General features: G+C 50.2%; 1 protein-coding gene and 1 long non-coding RNA gene across 3 annotated transcripts in view; one reads left to right on the forward strand and one right to left on the reverse strand.

Moving 5' to 3' along the window:
• The window catches only part of Nol4l (nucleolar protein 4 like), a 114642-nt gene that overhangs the window by 63014 nt on the left and 30518 nt on the right, over positions 1 to 21110 (forward strand). The window lies entirely within an intron of this gene.
• Positions 17607 to 20244, reverse strand: LOC127228380 (uncharacterized). The gene is made up of 3 exons (XR_007835028.1): positions 19956 to 20244; positions 18421 to 18727; positions 17607 to 17833 (listed from the first exon to the last, which is right to left on the reverse strand). It is a non-coding gene; the product is annotated as an uncharacterized LOC127228380 (long non-coding RNA).

Raw genomic sequence — 21110 nt, forward strand, 5'->3', positions numbered from 1 at the left:
CTGTTGTTGACTACTGAGCTTTCTCTAGCCGATATGTATGTATGTATGTATGTATGTATGTATGTATGTATGTATGTATACACAACACACACATACACACCACAAACATACCACATGTAAATATATGGAGGGGGCATTGTGTGCCACAGCATGAGTGTGGAGGTCATAGGACACTTTGAGGACATGTTTCTCCCCTTCCACTCTGTGGGTCCTTGGACTGAACTCTGGATGTCAGTCAGGCTTGGCAGCAGCTGCCTTCACCCCCCAATCATCTTAGCACCCCCCTTGAAAGGGAGCCACCTGATGTGAGGCACAGCAATCACCGGGCTGGGCACTTCAGAAGCCTTTCAAAAGCTATCTATTTCCTATTTGCAGTGCTGAGAACAGAACCCAGGGACTCACACATGCTAAGCAAGATCTCTATCACTGAGCCACCCACCCCAGCAACACATTCACTTAAAAACAAAAAACTAATATAAGGGCTGGGATGCAGCTCAGATAACACTCTAATAGAGTGTTTACCCAGCATGCATGAGCCCTGGGCTCAACCTCAGCATGCAGTAACCAGGCATAGTGGCCTATGCTTGCCCTGCCACTAGAAGAGGATCTGAATTCCAAGGTCATCCCCAGCTACAAAGTAAATTTGAAGCCAGCTGACCCCTTGCTCAAAAGAACCCAAGAAAATGGGAAAACAAAACTAACAAAGTAGGGGGAGCAGAGGCTGTGGCGAATACATACAACATTTAAACTATTTTTTGAGCATGTGATTAAGTGGCTTCAATATACTCATAGCACGTTGAGTAACAACTGTCACCAACTGTCTATATTCATAGGTGTGTGTGTGTGTGTGTGTGTGTGAGAGAGAGAGAGAGAGGGGGGGGGGGGCAGGGAGCAGAGACTAACCTCAGGTGTCACTCTTCCATCTTCTTTTAGATAGGGTCTCTTTCACTGGTCTGGAGCTGGTGAGCGGGAGGCTGGCCGACCAGAGTGCCTGTCTGTCTGTCTGTCTGTAGCCACTGCGGTTGTAACCATGCACCACCACATCCAACTTTTCCACATGGGCTGTGGTGAGCACTTTACTGACTGAGCCATCTCCCCAGACCTATTTCAGGGTTTCCCCCTCACTTCTAGCAAAATCTTGTGCCCATAAAGGAGCCTTACAGTATCTGTCTCTCCAGCTCTGTGAAACCTCGATGTACTCTCTGTCTATGATTTTGGCCGCTGCAGGTCCCTCACAGGGGTGGCCTCAGGCAGCACTGTCCTGCCTCACCTGGATGCTTTGACGTAGTGCCATGTCTTCGGGGTTCTTCAAGTCAAGGGCTGTGTCGGAACTTCATCCTTACAGCTGAGAAAAAACCTCTTTGTATGGGACTGTTATTTCCTTCATCTGTTCGTCCATCAACAGACATTTGAGCAGCTAGTACTGTCAGCACATCGCTCATTGTTTAAACTTTATTTTTTATTTATTAGTATTGTGTGTGTGCGTGCATGTGTGTGTGCGCACACACGCACCTGTACCTACATGCTTGTTATGTGCACCCTGAATGTCCATTGCCCGCAGTGGCCAGAAGAGGGCATCAGATCCCCTGGAACTAGAGGAACTAAAGTTAGTCACTATACTGGTGCAGGGAGCAGGAAGTACTTTCAACTCCAGCCCCATGACCATACCACTTTTTAATTATCTTGAGGGAGGAAAGCATTAAAGCAGGACACTGTTCCTTTCCCTCGAGCCCTTCCTCCTCTTTTCTATCTCACGAACCTTTTCAGCCTACTCCTTGATCAGAATAACCCAAGAAAATGGCAGATCCAAAGGGGAATCACAGTCCCTGGGACATAGTGAGTCAAACTGTACCTGACACGTAGGTGTTGTCCTGGAAAGAAAGGGTTAGGAGCCCACAGACCATGGTGCCCTCCTCCTTTTCATCTATAGGTCAGGCCATATCAGAGTTTGGAGGAATAGCAGAATGGGAAAGTGTCCACATTTGCTACAGCTCAGTGTGTAAGAACTTGGTGGCCTTCTTATTAAGATTTTTATTTACTTGTTTGTTTTGTTTTATGTGCACAAGTGTCAGCCTGCATATATGTCTGTGTACCGTGTGTGTGGTACTAATGGTTACCAGAAGAGGGTGTCAGGTCTCCTGGGACTGGTTAAGGATGGTTGTGAGCTCCTATGTGGGTGCTGGGCAGGTGCTGGGCCCTAGGTAGGAGCAAGTGCTCTTAAGAACTGAGCTATCTCTCAGAGGTGTGTCTCCCTTTTTAAAAAAAAAAAAAAAAAAAAGTATTTAACTGTATTTTATATGTATTGGTAGGAAGGTGTCAGATCCCCTGGAAATGGAGTTACAGACAGTTGTGAGCTGCCATGTGGATGCTGGAAATTGAACCCAGGTCTCTGGATAACAGCCAATGCTTTTAACCTCTGAGCCATCTCTCCAGCTTATGTCTCCTTAAAGAGCAATCTCTAGAGAGCAGAATTGGAACTTTTAAGGCTGTGGAGAAAATAAGAGAAAGCAAAGTTGCTCAGCCCACACCAGTGTGGGTCGATGGGGGAGCAAGAAGAGCTGCCACAACTAGAAAGCATGAAGACCAGGGCTGCATCAGGAGCTGTGGAGAGAGCTTGCCTGATAGCTGCAAGACCCTGGCCCAGTCTTTAGGAACACCATAAAGCACCACTGACTCTAAGAGGAACAAGATCAAATACCAGTAAATCACAATGCATGTGAATGGGTTAAATTCTACTACAGGGACATGCAGGCTTGGATTGGGCCTTTTTAAAAAATAGCAAAATCTGCCAGGTGGTGGTAGCACATGCCTTTAATCCCAGCACTTAGTGGGTGGGGGTGTAGAGGCAGGCAGATCCCTGAGTTCAAGGCCAGCCTGGTCTTCAGAGCAGGACAGCCAAGGATACACAGAGAAACCTTGTCTTTAAAAAAAAAAAAAAATCCAACCAGTATTTTCCTGATGTATTTATTAATGGTACAGAAAGGAAAATGAGGACTAGAGCGAGAGGGGGTATTGCTATTATGCTGAGCAAACAGACATTAATTGTTAGAGAGTGCCATGTGCCCATGCTGAAAGGCAATCTCCCTGGGGATGGTCAGCCTTCCTTCTTGGCTAGCCCTTGGGTGGAGAGGTAAGATGCTGTAAGGCATCGTCTTTGTGCTGTGGCATTCAGTCGGCTTTGCCTTCCTCAGTTTTCATTAGCCAGGGTCTAAATAATGCCAGTGTGTGTGCCTCTGAGCAGTTCAGGTGGACCTGGAGGCATCTATGACCCTGAGGCACTTTGGCCAGGCCACTCTTGCCCTCCTCCCTGGGCTCATCTGTGCTGGGCTGGGGGACATGCCTCTCACTCCCAGACCTTGCTGTTCTTGCTGGCCTTCTCTCTCACTTCATCTCTGGTCTCCTGGAAAAAAAGACCTCTGTGGCCTCTGGGATTGCCCCCTTTGTCCCTTGACCTGTGTAAGGGGCTTGGCTTGCTGCCTTGGGAGGCCCAGAACACCAGTGATCGTGTTTCCAAGATTATGGAATCTCTTGCCTCAATAAATCTCTGACTCTGAAGGAGGGTTTGAGGGTTTGAGTTGCAGCAAGAAAAACAAAAGCAACTGAAATGCTGGCCTTGGCCAAGGCAGCTGCCTGGGTTTCTCCAGGCAAGTGTGGTCCTTGGAGCATTTCCACTTGTGGGATGGGGGGAGGGGGGTGGTATGCTGACAGGGTCTTCCTGTGACCCTAGGGCAGCTTGCCCTCAGAAGTGCCCTCTCTATCTCTGGAGGCCTTTTATCTCTTCTGTGTTTTTGTTTATTTGTCTTCATTTTACTTTTACCGGGAGAATACATTTCTTTAAAATCCTGTCGAAGCTGCCCCAAGCTGCCCACTTCAGTCTCTGTTCTCAACACGGATGGCCCCTTTTCTTTTCTTACTCTACATTTTCCTTCTGTTTCTAAGTAACAAGTCTGTACTGCCAGCAGTTGTTGTATTTTTATTTTTTTAATTTGGACTTTCCTCGTCATTGTTGTTTAATACTTTCTTGGTATGGGAGATGACATTTGAAAGTCTTACACTCTCCTGTAAGCACACTGATCAGTTCTCCATCCACCATTGTACCTGTGTCTCTCAGTTAGATAAATCACTATTCATTATTTACATTACTACTGTGCAAGTAGTACTTGTAGCTGACCCAATTAGCATGCCATGATTGCATTTGCTTTCCTTGGATTTCCCAGGGTTGGCCACTGCCCCTTTTCCTCAGCCTTGGCCCTGTATCTTTTGAACTTTCTTATGCTGAGAATGCATGTCTGTTTTCTTTTTATGGGCTCAGATTCACTCTCCCTTTCTTCTGCCTCCTTCTCTCTGTAATTCCTCCTACATGTGAGTCTCAAAAAAAGCCAACCATACCAGCCCTGTGTTTCCTTTTAGTAATGTTTTCATGCTTGTGCTAGATTATCTTTGAGAAGAGCTTTAGATTACAGAAAAATTGAGAGGAGGGGGTTCCCGTTTCCCTCCATACTATAGCAGTTTCAACTCTTAGTAACAAGTAACAGCGATCAAACCGCAGCCAACATTGATACACTGTTAACTGAAGTCAAAGTTTATTTACACTCCCCGAGTCTTCACCAGTCCTTTCTGCCCAGGATACATTATTACACTGAGCTGTCCTGTGCTTTAAGACTCCCCTGGGCTGTGGCATTTTTCTGAGATTTCCTTGGGTTGTGATAACCTTGGCAGTTGTCAGGAGTGCTGGTCATGTGCTTTGTGGGATTTTGGAATTTCTCTGATGTCTTTCTCAGTATAAACGGTAATGTTTATGGTCATTCCAAGGAAGAACACAGGCATAGAGTTGTGCTTTTGTCCTGTTTCGGCTTCCGACTGTCAACATGATTTATCTGATGTTGGCGTTGATGGCACCTGGATCTCTTCCCTAGGACTGCCTGCTCTGTTCTTGAGGAGGACAGGGAAGGACCTACAAGAGCCATGGCTTCCCGTGCAGTGTGCTTTTCTGTCCTTTCCTCATCCCCCTCCATATGGCCACCTGGCTGCTTCCTTCACACTCTATTTACAGTGCCCCTCCATTTTGTTGGTCAGGTTTATTCCAGTTCGGGCGGGTCCCGGTTCTGCTAGCCCCTGCGTCCTTCCCACAGGTGTCCCACTGGGTCTGCTCTCTTTGGGTCTTTTGGTTTGGGCTCTGGTTAGATTTCTTGGTTTGTCGTGCCTCCCTGGCACTGCAACAGTCCAGTTCATCTCATCTTTCCTGTCCCCAGCTCCAGAACCAGCCTCCCCCCCCCCCCAGCTTGCTTCCTCTTCTTGGAGAATCATACTAAAAATAAAATTGGAGTATTAAATGTGCTTGCTGTTGGAGTGTCCTCTCTTTTTAGACAGAGACAAACATGTTTTCATTGTCATTTATTTTATTTCATTTTGTTGTTGTTGTTTGATCTTTTGAGGCAGGGTTTCTCTGGGTAGCTTTGTAGACCAGGCTGGCCTCGAACTCACAGAGATCCTCTTGCCTCTGTCTCCTGAATGCTGGGACTAAAGGCATGTACCACCATCGCCTGGCTTCATTTAAATTTTTTATTGCATTATTTGTTCATTTATTTTATGTGTACATATGTGTATAGATGTACATGTGCAACAACATGTATGAAGATCAGAGGACAACATTTGGGGTCAGTCAGTTCTCTGTTTGCACTGTAGGTTCCCAGGATTGAACTCAGGTCACCAGACTTGGTAGCAGGTACCTCCACCTTTTCATTTTTTAATATTTGAGCTTTGTCTCTGTGAGTTTGAGACAAGCCTAGTGTAAAGCAAGTCACTACAACAGGGACTATTTTTTTTTTTTTTTTTTGGAGACAGGGTTTCTCTGTGTAACATTTCTGGCTGTCCTGCAACTCATTTTGTAGACCAGGCTGGCCTCAAACTCATTGAGATCCACCTGCCTTTGCCTCCCAAATGCTGGGATTAAAGGCATGCGCCACCTCCACCCAGCTCAACTGGGACTATCACACAAAGAAATGTTGTCTCAGAAAAAAAAAAATTGTTCATTTAGAGCTTACTCGTGTGTGTGTGTGTGTGTGTGTGTGTGTGTGTGTGTGTGTGTGTGTGTTTAACCCTTTTGTCTGAATATCTTGTATTAAGTTACCTGCTTAGGGGCTGAGGGTATATTTCAGTGGCAGAACACTTACTTAGTGCACACATGAGGGGCCCTGAGTTTCATCCCTAGTACCACAAAGTAGTGGTGAGGAGGAGGAAGTGGAGCCTATTTTCCCCACAGCCTTGAAACTACCTTTATACCTTACCAGGTTTTTGTTCAGTCTGAATGCATTTGTGTTCAGTCCACTGGCTTTTGCCTGTTCCTGCACCATGCTGTGTTAAACACTAAGGCTTTATAATCACAGGAATGGATGCTCTCTTGCTGACTTTCTTTTTCAGAGTTTTACTGACTTGAGAAGAGGTTATTTGGGGGAGGGAATGCTTCTTTGATGGAACCTCTCCTTGCTGGTGTGACTTGACTATGTGAGAACTAAGTGATACACTTGGCCCCAAATGTCTTGTCCACTCAACACAACAACCTGCTGGAGTCTGGAGACTGTAAACAGGTCAGCTACTGTGCCGAAGATGGGTTCGGCACAACTGGCATTTCTCTTTTGTTTTTTAAAAGATTTATTTGTTTTTATTTTATGTGTATGAGTATTTGCCTGCAAGTATATGTATACGCACCCTGTGTGTGCAGTGTCCTTGGCCAGAAGAGGGCATTGAATCCCCCAGAGCTGGAATTATAGATGGTTGTGAGTGGTCATGTGCTGGGAACTGAATCCACGTCCTCTGTAAGAGAAGCAAGTGCTCTTAACCACTGAACCATACTCTCCAGCCCCACTATTGGCACTTTTGACCCCGAGGGACCTTTCAGAGCAAGACAGAAGTGTGGGAAGCTTGCTGTCAAATGTATCTGATTGAGAGACATCATTTTCCTGATTAACATACTATGGAATACCCTCAAGTATTTTCTAGAAATTTGCTATGACTTCCAAATATCCCAAGAGAATGAATGTGATTTTACTCGGACAGCCTGGGTTTCACAGAGGCCTGGCAGTCTTCTCCTGCCACATCCCTGAAGCTGCCACATCCCCTTTTTCTCATGGGCTGGATAGCCTGGGCCCAGAAGGGCTGCTGTCTCTGGCAGCCCTTTAAGTCCCTGTCCTTGTCCCTGTCCAGGCTGTGAGGGTTCCAAGGCAGCCTTTCAACTTCATTAACCAGGAAAAAATGTTTACGGTACCCCTGATTTCTTAGCACAGGCACCATGGCTGTGTGGACCATGGACAGATATCCTACGTGCAGGCCTAGCTCATACATGCCTCACCTGTGTATGCAGGGAAACTGGATGGAGGCCTGGAGCCACTAGCTGGGCCCCAGAGATGGAGGGAGAAACTGTCTCCTCCCAGAGTTCCACTGTAAGATAGCTCAGCCCAGCTCTGTCCCTAAGGACAAGAGTGTTCCAGCAGGAAAGGAGGTGTCTTTCCTGGGCTGGGCCAGGAAGGAGCCGCTCAAATGGTCCAGATGGTCACTGAACTGAAAGCCGACCTTGTGACCCGTCGTTGAGACCCAATGGGAATTTGTGACCTTGTCCCCAGGCCTGGATTTTAATGAATACTGGTTTTTGTGCCCTTGTCCTGGTGGAAGAAAACTTCTCGCCCCCGTGTTTGGGTCTCTCTTCCTTCCATGGCTAGTGGGATATTTGGAGCATTGGGCTTTTTCAGGCCCTAACTGGTTTTGGTCAGCTTTTCTCGAGGGCAAGATCTTCCTGTTAAGTCACCTAAATGCAGCCACTGAACACAGTAGCTGTGGCTCACACACTCCTGTGGGGCCCAGGCAGACCTGTCACCCCAGCAAGCAGGGACTCACGAGCCTGACTCCATGCCTAGGGCTTTGTAACCAGACCTGAAGGATACAGGAGGGTTTCAGCCGCCTCAGCAGCTGATGTCTGGAGATCAATTAGAGATAATGGCTCTGTGTGGACTGGAGAAGCCGAGGCCAAGCTTTTTCCTGGTTGTAACTGTGTTTACATCATTAACAGGCTCACTCTCTTTAGAGGTTGGATTTGTGCTGGCTGCTTTGTTTAATGCAGAGGGACCAGCATAGACCCTTGGCAGGCTGGTAGCTCTGCCACCCCCATTCAGATGGAGAGAATGGCCCCCCAGGCCCCTCCCCCCATGACACTGCCACTGTTGTGTGTGCATCTGAGGAAATCGCTTCCTTAATTCACTCTGAAGTCGTTTGTTCCTAATAAGTGCTGGGAGCCACTGAACACCAGGAATCAGGTAGTGAAGTGCACAGAACCTATCCACCCTCTGCACTCATAGACTGGAGATGATAAACAAGTCAGGAAGAGAAAGCAGGAAAGGGCAAGATGTTTGGGGCAGAGAGTTCAAATGGAGTAACATGATACGCTTTGGAGGAAGAGCTCTCTGAAGAGGTGTGAGCCCAGCCCTGACTGATGAGAACCAGTCAGCCATCCAAACAGCAGCTACAAAGGCCCTGGGGTAGGATGGAGGGAAGGATGAGGGGAGGGGCAACCTGCAAAGACAGCTCTCTAAGGGCTTGTCAGCTGGTACCAAGTTTGCTGTGTGCTAACATGCTGCTACCAGAGCGGAGCAGGACTTGACCGGGAGTGAGAGCAAGTGGAGGCATCTAGCGGTTCTGGTGTTGAACATCACTGCCCTTACTTTCCCTTCTGAGGGCTGCAGCTTCTGTGTTCTAAAAGGAGCAGCAGGTCTGGGCTGGGTCCCAGCATGTAGCAGAGCCTGGTTTTCACTGTGGAACACCTTTTCCAACGGAAATGGGGTGGTAGAGTCCGGGGCATTGCCAGCTGGCATCAGACAGGCATGTCACTGGCAAATCCAGGCAAGGCCCAGAGCCCACCCACCCGCCCCTCATCTCCACCAATTCTCCCACCCCACTGCTCTTCCCTACTAACAGGACCCAAAGAGTCTTAAGTTGGGGGGCAGAAAACAGTTGGGGAGAAGGATACAGTCACCACCGACTCTCCAAGAGCGCAAGCAACACTGTGCCTGGCTAGACCCATGCTGAGGAAGCTTGCTGTTTTCCTTCCTAGTGTATCTGAAAGTTTAGGGACTGTACACTTGTCTCTCCGACCTCACAACACAGGGCAAGCAAGATGTGGCTGGCTCTGAATACTGTGTCCTAATAGTCCTTCTCTGGAGAGAAGGCACATGTGGTTGGCTTCTTGGCCCGTCTGCTCCACCCCCCCAGACTGAAGCCCTGTGGCTCAGTCAGGAATACTAGCAGCCTGTATAGCGAAGTATGAGATTCTTTCATTACCAAAGCAAGAGGGATGGAGGCCTGCTGCAAGGTCCGCAGTGTCCAATTGGTGTCTGGACAGTGCTGTTCAACTTTTCCTTCTGCTTTGACATTTTATCCCATCCGAGGTGAGAGGAGGGTGGTGCAAGGCTAGTTCAGCAAAACAGAAGCCTTCCCAGAAGGCGCAGAGTCATGTTGCTGCCTCTCTAGGCCAAACGTAGACATGTTGGTGCCTCTACAGGCAGAAGGGAGGCTGCAAAAGAGAGAACTCTTATTTTTTTACTCTGTGTTACCTGGGAAAGACTGTGCAGGTCCCAGGTAAGCTAGATTTTGCCACAGGACCTGCCATGGCCTGGTTACCTTTATCTGAACTTGGCATTGCCTGTGGTTGGTTCTGGCTGGGGCAGGAGAGAAGAGGGAAAGAAAATGGGGGTGGGGGATCGGGATCTGAGGAGAGAGCAGGGACACCAGAGGTCAGTTGCAGAAGGCGCGGCTCCACTTCTCTTCAGAACACCTGAGTAGCCTGCATGAAGTCTGGTCAGTGAAAGCACATCCCCTGCATCCTAACGAGGAGGGGGAGGAGCGGAGAAAGGAAAACAGTTGTTAGGGTAGAGTCAGGCTGAGGCCCTCAGAGCTCCAGCACCCTCAGCTTCACCAGGCAGGCCCATGTCTGCCAATCTACCACGGTCCCAGAACCTACTGTGACCACATCACAGGGTCTTGGTTTTTGCTGGACTGTGACTGTCATCAGTGAACTAGCATCTCATGTTACTAGCCCTCGCTCAGTTGGTGAGGCTGAGCGTCCCACAGACTTTTTGTCTCAGGAGTCCTATCTTAACAGAGCTTGCCATGCATCCTAGAGACCCAAACCTTGGTCCAAACCCCAGCATGCCCCTTGCTTCCAGCTCTCTGAATATTTTTACCCCATGGCTCTGCCTACCAGCTACCAGCTTCCTCACTGCTGGGTGACTTAGGCACCTAGTTTCTCAGAGTCTCCAGCCTTCCTGTGCATGTGGCATTGTTATCACCCTTATTGTTTGCTGACTGTACAACTGGCCTGGGTAGGAGGCTGTGGGGTGGCAGGAATTGGCTCCAAAGTGCTCTAGATGACAAGGACAGGGTAGCTGGCTTGGCTTGTTGCCTTTCTCAAGCTTTCAATGGATGTACGAAGTCTGCACCAACCCAAGTGCTGACAAGTATAGAGGAGACAATTCAGACTTTCATACACTGCCCACTTCCTATAACCAATATCTAGAGCAAGATACAACATTGTATATACCCCCAAAGACCCTTGTGTCTCCCCTAGTCACTGCACCAGGCAAAGGTGACCACTAGACTGACTTTTAATAGCTTAGATTGGGTTTTGCCTGTTGCAGGCATCTGCCGCATGTGCCCCCACAGGCAGGCTTGTGAACATCACCATACACACCATCAGTTTTTTCCTTTCATTACCGAGCAACAATAGGCTACTATCATTCTCCTACCTGGACATGGTGTCTGAAGTCTCGTAGCGTTCTGATGGGGACTGCTGGGTATAGCACTGCTAGGAGCACTCTCGGGTGGCATTGGTTCTGTTTTGTTTTAGAGGCCGTCTGTCTCACTATGCATCCTGAGCACTGGGATTGAAGTCCCACCACCACGCCTGGCTAAGATATGTTCTTCAGGGACCATCTGTCTGTACAACCACAGGAGTGGAAGCTCTAGGCTGGGTAGGGCCTCTCCCAAGGGGCCAGGAGGAAGGGAGAAGAGGCCTGGGCACTCTACTCACTCCATCAGAGGCCCAGCATCTGGCCTGCATTCAGCACCAAGCCAAGCTCCACTGGTGTGAGGGCCATGGTATCTGAGCAAGATCCTGGTAGGCCCTGTCCTGTGAGCATTCTGTTGTTGAAGGGCCTGCCCCAGTCCCTGAGTTTGCAGTCTGAAAGAGGAGAACCGTCAGCTCTACATTATATGACAAAATTGACAGGTATCTGCCTCCAGACAGGTTGTTGCCTAAGAGCCAGTCTGTCACCTTAGCACTCTTGAGTTCAGCAGGGTCCAGGCTTGGTGACAGTGGACGGGGCTTTGTTGACAGTCTGTACATCTTCCTACCTAGCAACGCCTCTCCACCCCATGCATCTGTCAACACAGCTTACATGTCACCTTAGCAGAGGCCTCTTGGACACGCCACTTCCTTCCTCGTGTCCCCGTAACTGTCAAGCTCAGATAGGATACACCTCCTACGAACAGCACCAGATCAAGAAGCCACATGGTCATCTGCTTAATGTCCTCCTCCCTGCTGGCCTGCAGGTACCCAAAGATAGACCTCCATCTCCATCATCCCCTACTGTGTTATCTGTATTGGTCATGACTCCTGACAGGTTTGTAGAAGGAGCAAATACTTGAAAACATGCATGATCAGAGACACAGAGGGTCGCTCATGGATGAAGAAGGACAGAAGATGATGGCTGTCACAGCAGAGTTCTCAGAAAAGACTAGAAGATTAGGCCAGTAGGGCTGCACAAGCTTAGACACCAGAACAGGAACTGGGGGCTATAGAAGGCTTTGTAGTAGGAGAGTAACAAGACCAGAGGGCATGTGAGAGCGTTTTTTAAAGCATGGCACTAAGGGCTTGGAGAAAAGGCCCAGTGGTTCTTCCAGAGGTCCTATGTTCAATTCTCAGCTCTCAGTTCAATTTGGTGACTCAAAATCATGGGTAACTCCAGTTCTAAGAGATTTGCCCTCTTCTGACCTGATCCAGACACAGACAGTACACATACATACATACCAGCAAGACATTCGTATACATAAAAATAAATAAATAAACCTTAAAAAAAAAAAAAAAAAGGCGCTTTGAAAAGGAGAATAATGGATGTGTAAGTTGCCTGTGGCCATGGCTGTTGGAGGCACATTTCCCCCAGTCAGATTCCCTTGGTGTGTTCACAGGGGAAGCCAACAGGCACACTGGACTGCTGCCCCTAGACTTCAGCAAAGGGCCTGAGCTGGCTGGGAGGTTGCAGCCAGCCAAACTGGCTACTGGATGGAGCAAATAGATTAACTGAGCTACTCCTCCACCCCAATTGTAACCCAAAGTTGTATAAAATGGAGGCACCTCCTGCATCTCACCATCTTTGGTTCAGAGAAGAGACCCTTTTCAGGAACCTTCTCCCACCCTTCAGAAGCCTCTTCCTCTTTCTCCATGATGGCGCTGTACCCAGGGTGTCTTCATACTGGTTTATTCCCCGCTATGATGCAGGCAGAGTTTATGGGGGTTGAGGTGCATGCTGACCTTATGAGATTTTTTAACAAGTTTTTTTATTTCTTAACTATTTTTATTTTACGTTCACTGGTGTTTTACCTCCATTTATGTCTGTGTGAGGGTGTCAGATTTATTGGAACTGGAGTTACAGACAGTAGTGAGTTGCTGTGTGGGTGCAGGGAATTGAACCCAGGAAGAGCAGTCAGTGCTCTTAACTGCTGAGCTATCTCTCCAGCCCTCTCATCAGGCATTAACAGATCCATTTTTAAAAGATTTATTCTTCTTTATGTGTATGTGTAAGTGCTTGTCTGAAGGTTTACACCGTGTGTGTGTGCTGTCTGCGGAGGCAAGAAGAAGGATTGGAATTGGATTTATAGGTGACCGTGAGCCATCATGTGGGTGCTGGGAACCATACCTGGAGCCTCTATAAGAACAGGACCATTGGACCATCTTTCCAGTCCCTTAACAGATAGGTACCGTAGAGCAGTGAGGCAGGAAAAACAGCTGAATACAACAGAACAGATATAATTAAAAAATAATGGGATGCCAGGCAGTGATGGCACACACATTTAATTCCAGCACTGGGGAGGCAGACACAGGCAGATATCTGTGAGTTCAAGGCTATCCTGGTCTACTGAGCAAGTTCCAGGACAGCCTCCAAAAAAGCTGCAAAGAAACTCTTGTTTCAAAAAACCAAAAACCAATACCAAAAACCAATACCAAAAACCAAAACAAAACCAATGGGACATGGTCCTGGCCATGTTTATTAGCCATGCCGTTGCGACACAGGCCTTTCTTTAATCCCAGGAGGCAGAGGCAGGTGAATCTCTGTGAGTTCCAGGCCAGCCTGGTCTACAGAGTGAGTTCTAGGACAGCCAAAGCTACACAGAGAAACCCTGTCTTGAGAAACCAAAATACAATGGAAAAAAAAAAAAAAAAAAACCCAAACAAACAAAAGAACAAAAAACATGGGACATTAGTTTCTTTTAAAGATGTCATTTCCAACCAGTGCATAACGGTAAGATACTCATTATTTGTTCATTTAGTGGTGTAGAGGACCAAATCAAGGGCCTCATGCATACTAGAGCAGCACTCTACCCCGAGTGTTAGCAAAGATAGTATTAGTTCAGTATGGTAATTCAGACTTGTAATTCTAGCTTGGAGGAATAAGCTGTAAATTTCAGGCCAATCTGGGCTACATAGTATAGACCTGGTCAAAAAATAAAAAATAAGAAAAAAAAAATTAAAGGATTGGGGTTACAGCTCAGTAGCACAACACTTCCTGTGACTTTCAGGATGTGCTGGCTGGAGAGGGAGGGAGGGAGAGGGAGAAGGAGGGAGGGAGAGAGAGGAGGGAAGGGGAAGGGGAGGAAGACCAGACATAAGGGCCTTAGTAACCCAGCACTTAGCAGGCTGAGGCAGGCCATCCTGGTTACACAGTGAGACTCCCGGGGAGGTGAAGTGGGGTGGGGCAAGGGGATTAATATGAATGAGACCATTTAGAAAACAAAAGCAAATTTGGCCTGGGCTTGTAGCTCAGTTGGTGGAGTGCTTGGCTAGCTCACACAAAGCTCCTGGTTCAGTCCTTAGCATTGCATAAAAACAGGCAGGCGTGGTAATACTATAACCCCAGCACCCGGGGGTAAAGGCAGGAGGATCTAAAGTTTAGGATTATCCTTCCAGCTACATACTGAGTTCAGGCCTATCTCAAAAACAAAAAGAGCAAACTGAACCTCTATTTCAGAAATTGTGTGGAAATAAATTTAAAATAGAGACTTAATGTTCAAAAAGAGAATTCAGATGAATTATAATAAAATCACTGGAAACTTGGGAATAAAAACATGCACCTCTAAAATCATGAAGAGATAAACCCAGCTAACCCTGATTATAAGATTGTAAAATTTCCTTATGTCAGAACAAAAACAAACACACAATCACCAAAAATGAAAAGGCAGCAGAAGGGAAGGCACAACCCTACTCCCTCCCCAACACACACACACACACACACACACACACACACACACACCATGCATGCATGAACACTTGAATACAGGTGTGTTCATGAAGGTGACCTCTGTTGCTCACTGCCACATTCCCTTGGGTTTTGGACAGGCTGGTGTCTCCAGTTCCTACCTCCCAGTTCTAGGGTCCAGCCATGTCTGGCTTTTTAGGTGGGTGCTGAAGAGCCAAACTCAAGTCCTCAAGCTTAAAGAAATAAGTCCTTGTCTTAGGGTTACTACTGCTGTAAGGAAACATCATGACCAAAAATACTTTGGGGAAGAAAGGGTTTATTCTGTTTATACTTTCCAGGTAAGGAACCATCCATCATTGAAGGAAGTCAGGGCAGGAACTCAAACAGGGCAGGAACCTGGAGGTAGGAGCTGATGCAAAGGCCTTGGAGGGTGGGAGGGTTCTGCTTATAGTCTTACACCACTTGGCTTGCTCAGCCTGCTTACCTTTTGCTCAGCCTGCTTACCTTGCTTGCTTTTTTTTTTTTTTTTTGAGACCGGGTTTCTCTGTGAACCCTTGGCTGTCCTGGAACTCAATCTCACAGAGAGGTCCACCTGCCTCTGCCTCTTGGGTGCTGGGATTAAAGGCTTGTGCCACCACTGCCTTGTACTGACTAAGGCTGCTTTCTATAGAACCCAGGACCACCAGCCCAGAGATGGCTCCACCCACAATGAGCTGGGCTCTCCCCATGGATAACTAAGAAAAGTGTCCCAAGCCTAAGGCTTGATCTTCTCAATTGAAGATACCTCCTTTCAGATGACTCACTAGCTTGTGTTAAATTGACATAAAATTAGCCAGCACAGTGCTTTTATCCACTGAACCGTCTCCATTGATCTTCATTTTTATTTTATTTTTTTTTAAACAACGACTAAACCATGTTTATTTAGGGGGTTTGCATACCACAGTGTGGAGATTGAGGGCAATGTGTGACTCCTCTCTTTTCACCATGGCGACTCAGGGGATCCCCTTGTTCATCAAGCTTGAAAACAAACACTCTTACCCACTGAGTCACCCTGCTAGCGCCCCCCCCCACACACACACACACAATACACACTTGATGGTCACTAGTCCAGTCTGGCCTTGAACTTGCCCTGTGGGCAGCGATGACCTTACACTCTTGATCTTCCTGCTTCTACCTTCTGAGTGCTGAATTTATACAGTGCTAGAGATTGAACTCAAGACCTTACGCATGCTAGACAAGTACTCTACCAGCTGAGATATATTCCAGCACTTGGGTTTCTAATGTCAGACCACAAGACTTTTTTTGTTTGTTTGTTTTTATGCTTTTGCTTTTCGAGACAGGGTTTCTCTGTATTGTTTTGTAGCCTGTCCTGGAACTCGCTCTGTAGATCAGGCTGACCTTGAACTCCCAAGAGATCCGCCTGCCTCTGCCTCCCGAGTGCTGGGATTAAAGGTGTGTACCGCCAACGCCCAGCCAAACCACAATACTTTTAAGTACTGGGCCGGACATACTGTCTTATGATTCACTTTGCAGTTGGGGAAATGAGGCCTAGAAGCTGAAGCTCGATGCCAACATTTATGTTGTGTTAGAGCTTGAATTGGTTCCAGTGGGCTAAATCCTTTCTTCTGGTTTATTTTGAGGTGCCTGGGATGAGAACCCAGTCTCGTACTTGCTAGGCCAGTGCCTCCCAAAGATGTGGGCTCCAGCCCTGGCTGGACATCTTGTATTCTGTTGCCCTCCCGCTGCCCCTTTTGTGTCCTCTAAAGCCCACCTCCCCTGATCTGGAAACTTAAGTGAGCTTGCATCACTGCAGCAGGCCCAATGAAATCCCATCCATGCCTCTCAGCTGTGTGCAGGCTCAGCACACTTGGTCCTACTATGACCCCTCCCTCCATGCTCATCTCCCGCCCTCCCTTAATCCCCCTTGCTGAAGTAGCATCACCACTGCTCCTGGGTGGGACCTTTATGCCAGTTGCTGAATCTGCCTGGAAGGCCATGCCTCCAGGTCTTTACCCAAGTGCCAGCCTTTGTTTTTTTTTGGGGGGGGGTTGGGGGGTGCTGTTTTGTAGCACCTGCAGAAGGTGCACAGAGTAGTGTCAGGCCCGCCCTCTGTGGGCAGCTGACTTGATGGCTTGGTAAGGTGAATGCTTGCCTCATCACCCTAGCGGGCAGGTAGTCTCCCTCTGAAGTAATTGGTGGTAATCAGTGACTTCTCAGTGCTTTCAGATGCTTGAACGGTGTCCACTCTGGCTGAGCTAAATTTCTGTCCTTCACGTCCCGTGGCTAGGCGTCTGCTTTGGGAGTGCGGTCATAAAGGGCTTTTTGTAAGAGTTTCACAGAGCATATGCCTCTAACATGTTTCCAGGAGTGCCTACTGCTGAGCCTGGGGGTGGCATGAAGGCAGTAAGGAATAAGGACCCAGTTTTTTGTTGTTGTTTTTCCTGCTATGGAATCCTTCCCACACTGGGAGCTGGGAGAATTCTTGGTCAATAAGCTGGGTCACCTAATTCCTTGTGGAGACCCACACTGTGGCCACTTCAAGGCCAGAGGGGGTTGGCCAGAGGGTCAAGGACACTGACAACCACCAAGCAGCTCAGGGTTCCTCGAGGAGGGGAAGCCCCTGGAGGGAGGGCAAGGCTTGGGAGGCTCCTGGCATTCTGAAGTGCCTGGCAGGCTCCTCTGAGTAGGAGGCCCTGGGACTTGGGGTGTTTTATTGCGAGCTTGGTAAATGAGTGTACACTTGGTACCTTCAGGAGACAGTCCTGCCCTCCTGAGCTACAGGGTTCGCTTTTATCAGTCGGAGGAGAGGTGGGTTATCTGGGTTCAGTTCCACCTTTGAACTTCCGCTTCAGCTGCCTTTGCCTTTATATTTCAAGACCAGATGTCCACCACTACTATAGTGACTCAGGCCAGGCGAGGTCAAAGGTTTCAAGAAATGTGTTGGAAAGAGGCAGGAAATCCTGAGCCCGAATTATCTCATTCAGAGCACCGAAGGACAGCTTCTGTGTTGGGAACACCCACATTGCCCTAGATGGGCTGAACAAAGTTGTGACCCTAGACTCCCGCACCCCAGTGGATGAGAAGTAAAGGGCTAACAGGGAGAGTGGGAGAAGTGAATTGCTGAATTGATTTGAAAACACATTTAATTTCAGGAGTAAAAGGCGCTAATGAGTAGCACGCCTAAATCCTTTTTTTCTAAGCGTGAGTTTCATATTGACAGTAAAATCTTTAGCATGTGCAGAATGAAGTCTGTGTGCTGTTAATTTGAAGTGTTGTCATCTTTTCTAATCCGTCAACAGGGAGCTCCGAACCTGTGGCTGTAATTACAAATCAAACCTGTAGAGGGAGACTTGTCTATCATAGATTGTTCACAATGCAAAGCTTTCAGAGGAAGAAAGAAAAGGGCTTTTTAAAGAAAAGTTGGAGGGTTAAAGGCAGTCTGTTTCAAAATTGCAAACAATCGCGGTGGCTGTCTCGTTTGCTATCCTCTGCTGAATCCACTGTGAATGAGTTGTATCGTAAAGGAATCTGTAGAAATTGCCCTTCCTCCTCAGAGGAACCTGGAGGTGGGCTCGTTATTGGGTTTCTTTTGGGGGGCGGGGCATCTCCCCACAGTATTACACGAACGTTTCTATCCTTGTTAAAGCACAAGCTTTATTCGAGGCCCATATGTTCTAACCCGCTCTTTGGACTTGGTGATGGGGAGTTCGAGGGGGCATTTGCCCCTAACCCATTTTCCTCTGTCGATGTTTTAATTCTGCTGTAAGGAGACTAGCTTGTTAGGTCTCAGGAGAGCCCGAGGTTGCCCGGAAATTCAGGGTACCCCTCTGCCACATCGCGCCACCCTATTCTGTCTTCTCCTGAAGCGAGGAGAAAGGTCTGTTTGCACCGTGGAGGACCTCACCTTGGGTCGTGCGGCTTCCTTTCCCTGCAGAGTCCCTGCGTACTGTGCGCGCCCAGGTCTGGGCAGCATTATTGATATTATGCTATGACTTTACAACTGTAGCCAGAGCGCCGTAAGGAGCCGGCACCGTGTGGTCGGCTGGAGCACAATGACCCGCGGAGTGGGGCGGGGACCTTCAGAGGGAGCCGGGAGCGAGCGGGCGGCGGGCGCTCGGGGTCGCCGGAATGTTTGGGTCGAACAGGTGAGCGCAGCCTGGACACTGGAGCTGACGGCAGAGCGGAAAGGAGGGTGCAGGGGCGGGTGCAAACTAAGTGGTGGGAAAGAGACAAAGGAAGAGTGAGAGGCGAGATGGTGCGGAATAGAGGGGAGGCGAGGGGAGGGGAGGGGAGGAGGCGGCCCGTGGGTAGGGTGCCGAGGAGCTCAAGCTTGAACTTGATCGAGAAAGGGGGCCCTGGGGTGTGGGCGGGGGCCCGACCAAGAGTCGGCCACGTGCCTGGCTTTTCCTTGTCAGGGTCCCACTAAGACAAACTAGAGCTGAACCCTCGGGTCCCTCAACCCTGCCGGATGAGCACCCGCGTCGCCCAGGATTGAGAGACGCATAAGATCGAAAGCTGTATGGAGGCCCCATGGCACCAAGAGTTCCCTACGATGCACGCCTTAGTCACTTTCTTTGGGCCAAGTCTCCCTCTCCTAGCCTGAACGCAGACAGCTCGCAGGGTACGCCCCCCACCCCGCCCCAAGACTTGAAGTCCGCAGCCTCTGGGAGCCAGGGGCAAGCCCAGCTCCCATCGCCTCCTTTCCTGGGCTGCACGCCCCCAGGGATCTTCCTCCAAGCTCTTCTCCCTTAAGAGAGCTCTACCCAGCAGCGCACGGCAGCGCGTCCAGCGCGCCTGGTCCTCATACCTGGCCCAGCAAGCCTCCTTCCTCCTCCCCCCCTCCCCACGCTCCTTTCTCCTCTCCCCTCTCCCTGGGTGCCTCCTTTTCCTCTCTTCCCCCTCCCCCCCCATGTCCACCCCTCCCTCTCGCCCGCCCCTCACCTCCTCCTGCTGCTCCTCCTACTCCCCCTGAGTGCGTCCTCCGGAGCTCCCCTCCCCCCGGCCCCCGCCCCGTGCCCGGTCCCGCCCCCTCCCCCGCCTCCCCGTGCCCGGTGTCCCCCTCCCCCTTCCTCCCGGGCCGCGGCGCCGCCGCCGCCGCCGCCGCTCGCCTGGGCCCTCCCCCTGGTCACCCCCGCCCCCGGGCCGGGCAGTGACGCGCCGCAGCGGTGCCAGCCCCTCTCCCCGGGCGGCCGCGGCGGCAGCAGCAGTAGCGGCAGCAGCAGCAGCTGGAGCGGTGGGGCTGTCACCGCCTCCCGCCTGGTTCACTCCCAGAGCCAGACCGCGGGTCTGCGCCTCGCCGCCGGCCCAGGTACGGAGTCCTGGGGGACCCCGCGACCGGACTGGTCCTGGGCCCTCGGCCGCCGCCCCCTCCTCCTGCCCTGCCGCTGGCCGTTGAGCTGCGGTTAGGGGAGCTGGGGGGTTCCGAGGAGGGGGACTCACGGGGAGCTTCCTGCGCCGGGCGAGCTGCTGGCCCTGGGTGGAGTGGGCTGGGGCTGGGGGCGGGCGAGTGTGCCCGAGAGCGGGGAGGGGCGGAGGCTGCGCTCCGGGGCCTGCGGGGTGCCCGAGAGGTGCGCCTAGCCTCAAGTGCCGGGAGCTGCCGGGCGCACCCCACTCCTGGCGCTGCGCGCCGCCGGTCCTGGGGGGCGGTGATTGTGTGCGCCGCGCCGCGGTATTGTGCCGCGGCCACGCCGTTTGCAGCGGGCTCCGCACCGCGTCCCCGGGAGGAAGACGTTCGCGGGCGGCGGGGGCGGGGGCCGGGGCCGGGCTCGAGCTCGAGTGGCCGCTGCCTCCGGGAGAAAGGAAGTGGACTGTGTTTGGGGATGTGGGGACGGGAAGCGTACAGGCAGGGAGGGGCTCCTTGCCACGGCGCGGGGAGTTGAGACGCGGTTTGCTCAGTTGAGCCCACTTTGGCAGGCTTCTGTCGCTCTACCAGGGGACCGGCAGCCCCTCTCGTGTGCACCCTCTGAGCAGAAGCAAGGGTTGCGGGGACCGCTGTGAAGGGACACACAGCTCCAGGGCCTGCGGAGAGCGCGCGCAAGGGTTAAGGTGGATTTACACCTCCGCCCTCCTGCTGCTCGCTGCCCTTCACCTAGGGCTCCCAGGCAGGATACACTGGCTGAGGGGGGGCGGCGATAGGGTGGGGGGGAGAATGCAGTTTGCCTTCCCATTCCGGCCTCTTGGGTTCAGAAGTGACCCTACGCTCAGTCTGAGCTGCGTTTGCGGGGAGTCCGGCCGCCTCTGCCAGGCCGAGCTTCCTGGGGGAAGTTCTCATTAAGCCTCACTAATTAGCATTATTCCCGGAGAAAGGTTAAGGTTAGATCGTCCTTTTCCTTACCGAGAGCCCCCTCCCTGCAATTCCCTTCTCCCTCCCCTCTCCCTCAGAGCACAAAAGCACAAAAAGAAAGTGTGAAGAGGCGCAGATCAATGGAGAAGCCACAAACCCATTAATTCAAATGGAACCCTTTCCCCCTCTAAAACATTGATTTTCCTTTCTGTCTGCTCTGAGGGGAGATGAATAACCTCCTGATTTCACCTGAAATGGTGTTTGGACTCTGTGATTTCCCCCTCTTCCTGAGGATTGTGACCTGAAATAGA

Source organism: Phodopus roborovskii, unplaced genomic scaffold (genome assembly GCF_943737965.1).
Source record: "Phodopus roborovskii unplaced genomic scaffold, PHOROB, whole genome shotgun sequence".
Classification (NCBI taxonomy): Eukaryota; Metazoa; Chordata; class Mammalia; order Rodentia; family Cricetidae; genus Phodopus; species Phodopus roborovskii.